The following is a 9,702-nucleotide window of genomic DNA, read 5'->3' as shown; positions in this document are numbered from 1 at the left end:
TAAGTGGGACTGAATACTGTAAATAGTCACCCGTAAGGGTATAGGAGTTCAAAATAATGTTTGATTTATTGTGTGCATAATTACCCGTCAGGGTATACAGACTTCAGGCTGAGGACTGTGAACAGCCAAAAACTGATTGTGTATATAGTTTTGCACTTCTTAAAGTGCTCTCTATTGGTTTTATATTGGTAACACATGACCTCAGAACAAAAACCCGTTTGGCGTGGCGGAAGACGTGGTCCAGCACCAGGATCACCTATGCCCTGCAGCCACGCCCAAGGCCTACGTTGAGGGTTTGCGGACGGGTCCCTCATGCTGCTACTTTTGCACCTGTTTGAAAAAGAAAATGGACACCCGGTTACAGAATGTGCTGTAACCTGTTACATAATGTTATTAGAAGTGTTTTATAGTGTAATGATAACTTGTAATGTTCAAAGTAATGTTCCCCCCATAAAGGGAAGAAATGTTTTGTTATAATCTTATATGCGAATGCATTCTAAAAATTTTTGCATGTCTAGTAACCCTGTTTTTGCTCAGTTCCAGCCCGCGGACGTGCTGTGTTTTACCAAGGGGGAGTGTGGCGCCCCTGAGGGTTCAGTCGCCACAGAGGTACTGCACCTCACCCAGAGGTGTGGTGTCTCCTTCTCTCAGGTAAGGAGGGAGAGCTGCCCGGAACTCCAACACCCACATTCAACACTACACTGCTCCAGGCCGGCTGGAAGGGCAAGATGCATGTGCACAGTGCTGAGCCCTGTCCCTGGCTGGAGTGGGGGGAACCAAAGGTAGGGGGAACCAGTAGTGGGTGTGGGAGGAGGAAGCAGTTTAGGGGCGCACCATAGTAGGAGGTATATAAAGGGAAGCCATCTTAGGGTGGCCGAACAGACAGCTCAGTGAGTGAGGACAATCAGTCTGGGAGCAGAGCCTCTTTAGGAGCTCTGCTCCACAAGTGGGGCCTAGTGATAGAGGCCCAGGAGGGGAGCAGAGGAGAAAGGCTCCGTTCTATTAAGGGGATCCCAGGGGGTACGGCGAGTGCAGGACAGCACACGTACGCCCCGAATCTGTCAGAAGACAGAGGGATCAGGCCGCAAGAAGGGGACCGGCCCCTGGACCAGCCATGTTACTCCAGGTCTCGGCTGCAAAAAACGGAGGCTTCTGGCTTTTATAGTTCAGTTGCCAAAGCCTCATTCTAGTCACCGTGAGGGTCAAGCAGGTCCGGAAACTCTAGGAAGACAGAGGGACTTCAGAACACCAGATCGGGACTGTGAGTGGGGAAGCGCAGGGCAGGAGGGAGAAGACCCAGCGTGAAGTCGGTCTAGAGAGGAACATCAGAAAGCGGGGTTCCGTCAGGTGCTCCCAATCTACCTGAGGAAGAGCTGAACCCCTGTTCTGGTGAACGCAGCGCGACGTGGGAGGCTATAAGCTGGGCACTGCAACCTATGGAACTTAACAACTGTGAGTAAAGACTCGGATGACTGCACCGCACTGCATCCGTCTATTCTTTCAGCTGCGCCATCTTTCCCCCTGCACTACAACACCCAGCGCAACCTGCATCGTCCACACTGCCCTGGAGCTAGCTCTTCCTGTGGAGAGCCACACCATCCCTGCTGCAGTAACATCAACTTCAGAGGACTGCTCTGCAGCGGCGGCTCCCTTTGGCCACATTCCACAGGTGGCGTCACGAACTCTATAAATCCCATATAAATAATCATCCCCCTTTTTTATTGACCGCCCTGGGTCACGGACCGGGCCAGCCACCATGATATTCCCAACCAGCATCCATAGGCCCCGCTGCCGAGTACCCCACTGCCCAGGGTGCGCGTCATATACATCATCAGAAAGCCATATATGTATATAAAGTGCACTGTACATAGAACCAATTAGGTATCCAAATATAAATTAATAATATATACAGACCAAAAGTTTGGACACACCTCATTTAAAGATTTTTCTGTATTTTCATGACTATGAAAATTGTACATTCACACTGAAGGCATCAAAACTATGAATTAACACATGTGGAATTATATACTTATATATATTTCATTTGGAAATCAAGGTCCCAGAGTCTGGAGGAAGAGAGGAGAGGCCACAATCCAAGCTGCTTGAGGTCTAGTGTGAAGTTTCCACAATCAGTGATGGTTTGGGGAGCCATGTCATCTGCTGGTGTAGGTCCATCTGTGTTTTATCAAGACCAAACTCAGCGCAGCCATCTACCAGGACATTTTAGAGCACTTCATGCTTCCCTCTGCCGACAAGCTTTCTGGAGATGGAAATGTCATTCTCCTGCAGGGCTTGGCACCTGTCCACACTGCTAAAAGTACCAATACCTGGTTTAAAAACAACAGTATCACTGTGCTTGATTGGCCAGCAAACTCGCCTGACCTTAACCCCATAGAGAATGTATGGGGTATTGTCAAGAGGAAGATGAGAGACACCAGACCCAACAATGCAGACGAGCTGAAGGCTGCTATCAAAGCAACCTGGGCTTCCATAACACCTCAGCAGTGCCACAGGCTGATCACCTCCATGCCACGCCGCATTGATGCAGTAATTGATGCAAAAGGAGCCCCGACCAAGTATTGAGTGCATTTACTGAACATACATTTCAGTAGGCCAACATTTCAGATTTTAAAAATATTTTTCAAGCAGCTGTTATAAAGTATTCTAATTTACTGAGATAATGACTTTTGTGTTTTCATTGGCTGTAAGCCATAATCATCAACATTAACAGAAATAAACACTTGAAATAGATCACTCTGTAACGACTCTATATAATATATGAGTTTCACTTTTTGTATTGAAGAACTGAAATAAATTAACTTTTTGATGATATTCTAATTTAGTCAGATGCAACTGTATATTAAAAAGTAGTCAATTTAGACTTCAGTTTCCCCTTAACTTTTTAGATAAAATGTACTTTAATAGTGGAATATATTTTATTCATGAAAAATAAGTAAATATAACTGGATGATAAATATACAAGTAGAATATAATTGTATAACTACTATCAGAATATACCTTACCGTAAACATACAATATACATATACGGAGTAGAAAGGAAGAAAATGTATATCTATAGATGGCAGGAGATATGTGGAATATAGATCTTTATCTATACATATAAATGTATTATGTATACATGTTATTGGACAATAATGCCAAACAGACGAGTTGGTAAAAAGCACACAAAAGCCTATAAAAATGAGAAAAAAGCAACCAAATAGTCCATAAATCATTCCAGTTTAAAGAATGAACAATTTATTAGGGATCAAAATGGTGAGTAGTGGATCTACAAAAAGAGAGGGCGCACACCCAAATATGGTCATTATATGTAGAAAGGGAGACATATAGTTCCATGCAAGCAAATAGTCAATAGTTGAGACACCGCATACATATAAAGTGGATGAAATATAAGGTGTAGTTGTTATATCAATAAGAGCAAATGTGGATTATTAGTACAGATGACTCTGTGGCCCAATGCTGTCCATGTATGTATCATATTTAAGAGATGAAGCTGTCAAATACATAAATAATATAGAGATAAATCGCACATACATAAAATAGTCATATACTTTTTGCATTGCAAGGTACATACACTGTGGTTGGAAGCTCCCAACAATGAGCGACGTCCACCCCGACGTGCGTTTCAGTAAATACCTTCATCAGGAAGTGGCATCATCATAAAGGCAGGGGTTTAAAAAATGGCAAAAGCCAATGGGACAAGGCAGGACATGGAGTGACGCATGCGTCCTCTTGGAAACTAGGAAGCTCACAGAAGCCAGCGTCATGTGACCTACGAGGTCAGGACCATGTGACGAAACATGTGACCGGACGCCACAGGGCACAAAAATATACAATATACACAGAAAAAGTTTTGTATTTTATGTTTATATTGATGCTCCTCAGCATTGATGCAAACTCTGCACCACGACCGCTTAACCAGTCACAGTACTGGTTTCCTTTTATTGCTCTGAGTAGCCATTGGGCTCCCTACCAAAAAGAAGGGCCCAGGTGTGATTTCCACCTATTTCACCTGGTGCCAACTTTCAGGTGACACCATCAAGTTGGGCTCTCATCACACTACTGCTGTAGGCTTCCTCAGCAGTTCCATTAGATTTTACAACATACACTGCTGTAAACAATGGAAACCACAAGTGGGATTATAAATCAATGAGGTGGATTGCTTGCTTGCTACATTGTAGGATGGATCCAGTGAGAGAAGTGAGAAGAGAGCCTGCTGATGTTCTCTGATTACCTTCGGATATTAACTACGTCCGACGGAAGTGAGAGGGAAGTGGCTGCTGATTAGCTGCAGGGCTCACTTGACATAGCAATGTCAGGAGAGCCCAGAGACAGCAGGCGTTGACATCACTGGAATGTCGCCCTTACCCGAGGTGAGTATAGCTGGTATTATTTTAGAGGATTATTTTGCGGAGCTACGGTGATGGAAAAGGGGTTATCAGAATACTGGACAACCCCTTTAAGGCACATTTAAATAAACCAATAATAAGTGTTCAGTAGAATGCTTGTTCGTCAATTATCAGCTTGTGTGAACGTGCAGGCAATCACCAAATAAATTAGATAAACGCTCATTTATCGGGTGATTGCATCATTAACTGCTGGATTGGATCTTCTGTGCACACAGAATTTTGGTCATTCACCAACTACTCTCATCAGTTCCATTCTATTAAATAATAAAATCATTGCCCCTGTGCCTCCTCAATGCTCTGTGATTAAGGGAATTTATCCTTGATTTTTTTGTATCAAGCCCTGATTGCACCACGTAAGTGGTTTAACGGTACGATAAAATATTTGGGATAAAAAAGTTGATGAATAAGCCTTTTAATCTGTACACAATGTTTATTATTAAAAAAACAAAAATAGTATTGTTACCACAATGAACTAAAGTGATGTAACTGTTCATATATATATATACACAGTATATATACTGTATATATATATATATATATATATATATATATACTGTATGTATATATATATATTTATATATATATATATATATATATATATATATATATACAGTACAGACCAAAAGTTTGGACACACCTTCTCATTTAAAGATTTTTCTGTATTTTCATGACTATGAAAATTGTGCATTCACACTGAAGGCATCAAAACTATGAATTAACACATGTGGAATTATATACTTAACAAAAAAGTGTGAAACACCTGAAAATATGTCTTATATTCTAGGTTCTTCAAAGTAGCCACCTTTTGCTTTGATGACTGCTTTGCACACTCTTGGCATTCTCTTGATGAGCTTCAAGAGGTAGGCACTGGAGATGGTTTTCACTTCACATGTGTGCCCTGTCAGGTTTAATAAGTGGGATTTCTTGCCTTATAAATGGGGTTGGGACCATCAGTTGTGTTGTGCAAAAGTCTGGTGGATACACAGCTGATAGTCCTACTGAATAGACTGTTAGAATTTGTATTATGGCAAGAAAAAAGCAGCTAAGTAAAGAAAAACGAGTGGCCATCATTACTTTAAGAAATGAAGGTCAGTCAGTTCAAAAAATTGGGAAAACTTTGAAAGTGTCCCCAAGTGCAGTTGCAAAAACCATCAAGCGCTACAAATAAACTGGCTCACATGAGGATCGCCCAAGGAAAGGAAGACCAAGAGTCACCTCTGCTTCTGAGGATAAGTTTATCCAAGTCACCAGCCTCAGAAATCGCAGGTTAACAGCAGATCAGATTAGAGACCAGGTCAATGCCACACAGAGTTCTAGTAGCAGACACATCTCTACAACAACTGTTAAGAGGAGACTTTGTGCAGCAGGCCTTCATGGTAAAATAGCTGTTAGGAAACCACTGCTAAGGACAGGCAACAAGCAGAAGAGCCTTGTTTGGGCAAAAGAACACAAGGAATGGATATTAGACCAGTGGAAATCAGTGCTTTGGTCTGATGAGTCCAGATTTGAGATCTTTGGTTCCAACCACCGTGTCTTTGTGCAACGCAGAAAAGGTGAACGGATGGACTCTACATGCCTGGTTCCCACCGTGAAGCATGGAGGAGCAGGTGTGATGGTGTGGGGGTGCTTTGCTGGTGACACTGTTGGGGATTTATTCAAAATTGAAGGCTTACTGAACCAGCATGGCTACCACAGCATCTTGCAGCGGCATGCTATTCCATCCGGTTTGCGTTTAGTTGGACCATCATTTATTTTTCAACAGGACAATGACCCCAAACACATCTCCAGGCTGTTTAAGGGCTATTTGACCAAGAAGGAGAGTAATGGGGTTCTACGCCAGATGACCTGGCCTCCACAGTCACCAGACCTGAACCCAATCGAGATGGTTTGGGGTGAGCTGGACCGCAGAGTGAAGGCAAAAGGGCCAACAAGTGCTAAGCATCTCTGGGAACTCCTTCAAGATTGTTGGAAGACCATTTCCGGTGACTACCTCCTGAAGCTCATCAAGATAATGCCAAGAGTGTGCAAAGCAGTCATCAAAGCAAAAGGTGGCTACTTTGAATAACCTAGAATATAAGACATATTTTCAGGTGTTTCACACTTTTTTGTTAAGTATATAATTTCACATGTGTTAATTCATAGTTTTGATGCCTTCAGTGTGAATGTACAATTTTCATAGTCAAGAAAGTACAGAAAAATCTTTAAATGAGAAGGTGTTTCCAAACTTTTGGTCTGTACTGTATATATATATATATATATATATATATATATATATATATATATATATACACTGCTCAAAAAAATAAAGGGGACACTCAAATAACATATCCTAGATCTGAATGACTGAAATATTCTCATTGAATATTTTGTTCTGTACAAAGTTGAATGTGCTGACAACAAAATCACACAAAAATCATCAATGGAAATCAAATTTATTAACCAATGGAGGCCTGGATTTGGAGTCACCCCCAAAATTAAAGTGGAAAAACACACTACAGGCTGATCCAACTTTGATGTAATGTCCTTAAAACAAGTCAAAATGAGGCTCAGTATTGTGTGTGGCCTCCATGTACCTGTATGACCTCCCTACAATGCCTGGGCATGCTCCTGATGAGGTTGCGAATGGTCTCCTGTGGGATCTCCTCCCAGACCTGGACTAAAGCATCCGCCAACTCCTGGACAGTTTGTGGTGCAATGTGACATTGGTGGATGGAGCGAGACATGATGTCCCAGATGTACTCAATCGGATTCAGGTCTGGGGAACGGGTGGGCCAGTCCATAGCTTCAATGCCTTCATCTTGCAGGAACTGCTGACACACTCCAGCCACATGAGGTCTGGCATTGTCCTGCATTAGGAGGAACCAAGGGCCAACCGTACCAGCATATGGTCTCACAAGGGGTCTGAGGATCTCATCTCGGTACCTAATGGCAGTCAGGCTACCTTTGGCGAGCACATGGAGGGCTGTGCGGCCCTCCAAATAAATGCCACCCCACACCATTACTGACCCACTGCCAAACCGGTCATGCTGAAGGATGTTGCAGGCAGCAGATCGCTCTCCACGGTGTCTCCAGACTCTGTCACGTCTGTCACATGTGCTCAGTGTGAACCTGCTTTCATCTGTGAAGAGCACAGGGCGCCAGTGGCGACTTTGCCAATCCTGGTGTTCTGTGGCAAATGCCAAGCATCCTGCATGGTGTTGGGCTGTGTGCACAACCCCCATCTGTGGACGTCGGGCCCTCATACCACCCTCATGGAGTCGGTACCGTTTGTGCAGACACATGCACATTTGTGGCCTGCTGGAGGTCATTTTGCAGGGCTGTGGCAGTGCTACTCCTGTTTCTCCTGGCACAAAGGCGGAGGTAGCGCTCCTACTGCTGGGTTGTTGCCCTTCTACGGCCCCTTCCACGTCTCCTGGTGTACTGGCCTGTCTCCTGGTAGCGCCTCCAGCCTCAGGACACTATGCTGACAGACACAGCAAACCTTGCCACAGCTCGCATTGATGTGCCATCCTGGATGAGCTGCACTACCTGAGCAACTTCTGTGGGTTGTAGAGTCCGTCTCATGCTACCACGAGTGTGAAAGCACAACCAACATTCAAAAGTGACCAAAACATCAGCCAGAAAGCATTGGTACTGAGATGTGGTCTGTGGTCTCCACCTGCAGAATGACTCCTTTATTGAGTGGTTCTTGATAATTGCCAATAATTTCCATCTATTGTCTATTCCATTTGCACAACAGCATATGAAATTGATTGTCAATCAGTGTTGCTTCCTAAGTGGACAGTTTGATTTCACAGAAGTTTGATTTACTTGGAGTTATATTCTCTTGTTTAAGTGTTCCCTTTATTTTTTTGAGCAGTGTATATATGTACAAAAGATGTGGGATGAATTACAGAAAGTGCATGAAAGATCAAATCTCAGCAATAAGCTTTATCTCATGAGAAAACTGTATCAGTCTAAGCTAAGTGATGGACAGAATATGCAGGACTATATAAAAAACACCTTAGAGATTGTGGAGCATCTCAGGGGCATTGGAGAAGAAATTAAAGACTTTCATGTTGCTGCACTACTATTAAGTGGTCTTTCAGAAAGTTATGACACACTTGTCACTGCACTAGATGCACGACCAGATGATGAGCTCACACTAGAATATGTCAAAGGCAAGCTTGTAGATGAATTCAAGCGAAAAACACACAATGTAAGCAGCAGTAATGAATCTAGAGAAGAAACAGCATTATAGACACAGAACTTTCCTAAAAATAAAAGCAATCTAAAGCCCCCATCACACTAAGCGAGATCGCTAGCGAGATCTCTGCTGAGTCACAAGTTTTGTGACGCAACAGTGACCTCAGTAGCGATCTCGCTATGTTTGACACTTAGCAGCGACCAGGCCCCTGCTGTGAGATCGCTGGTCGTGTCGGAATGGTCTGGACATTTCTTTGATCATTGAGGCCCCGCTGGGTAGCATGCATCGGTGTGTTTGACACCTTACCAACGACCTTGTTGACGACTCAGACACAGAAACACATAGGCGTGCATCGTTATACAGATTGTTACGGGTCGCCGCATCGTTGCTGCGTCGTTGGGAAGCTCTGACTGTTTGACGTCTACCCAGCGACCACATAGCAACGCAGCAACGATCCCTGACAGGTCGTATCATTGTCGGGATCGCTGTAACGTTGCTTAGTGTGACGGGGCCTTAAGGGAAACTCGTGAATGCTTTGTCTGTAGAAAGCCTGGCCACCTTAAAGCAAACTGCAGAATTTGGAAAGCAAGAATGAGTCAGCTTAAAAAGCAGAACAGTGATCAAAAGGTGAAAACAGCTGTAGAGGAAAAGTCTGCATGTGTTGAAACTGCATTTAATACCAGTACAGGCTTATCTGCAAAGCATATGTGGTGTATAGACTCTGGTGCTAGCAGCCATATGACGAATAACAAGGATTTCTTCACTGACCTTGATGAAAGCAAGTCAGAAAAGGTCATCTTAGCTAATGGTCAATATATGACTTCAGAAGGAGTAGGAGACGGTTACCTCCACTGTCCAGTTTCCTCAGCACAAAGCAGAAAGATCCCAGTAAAGGATGTTCTCTATGTTCCCAGTCTTGAAAGTAATCTTCTGTCAGTAAAGAAGCTTACGCAAAAAGGGAATGTAGTTACTTTTAAAGATAACAGCTGCATTATATCAAAGAAGGGTCACACTCTTGCAGAAGGAAAAATCCAAAATGAATTTTATCAGCTAAAATGCAAAGAAAGAGTGTACAGTGCTAGACAA

The 9,702-nt window shown here is 43.3% G+C and overlaps 1 long non-coding RNA gene across 1 annotated transcript in view; it reads right to left on the bottom strand.

Annotated features, from left to right (window-relative positions):
* Positions 1-3,767, bottom strand: part of LOC141272813 (uncharacterized) — a 25,926-nt gene extending 22,159 nt beyond the window's left edge. Inside the window, exon 1 of the long non-coding RNA XR_012322031.1 lies at positions 3,596-3,767. This is a non-coding gene — a long non-coding RNA (uncharacterized lncRNA). The remainder of the gene's footprint in view (positions 1-3,595) is intronic.
* Positions 3,768-9,702: the final 5,935 nt, after the last annotated feature.

The sequence above is a fragment of the Phyllobates terribilis genome, unplaced genomic scaffold (assembly GCF_046119375.1).
Source record: "Phyllobates terribilis strain yellow unplaced genomic scaffold, ASM4611937v1 Scaffold_5__5_contigs__length_657084704, whole genome shotgun sequence".
Classification (NCBI taxonomy): Eukaryota; Metazoa; Chordata; class Amphibia; order Anura; family Dendrobatidae; genus Phyllobates; species Phyllobates terribilis.
Note: the sequence above shows the minus strand (reverse complement) of the source record. Positions and strands in the feature narration are given on the sequence as shown.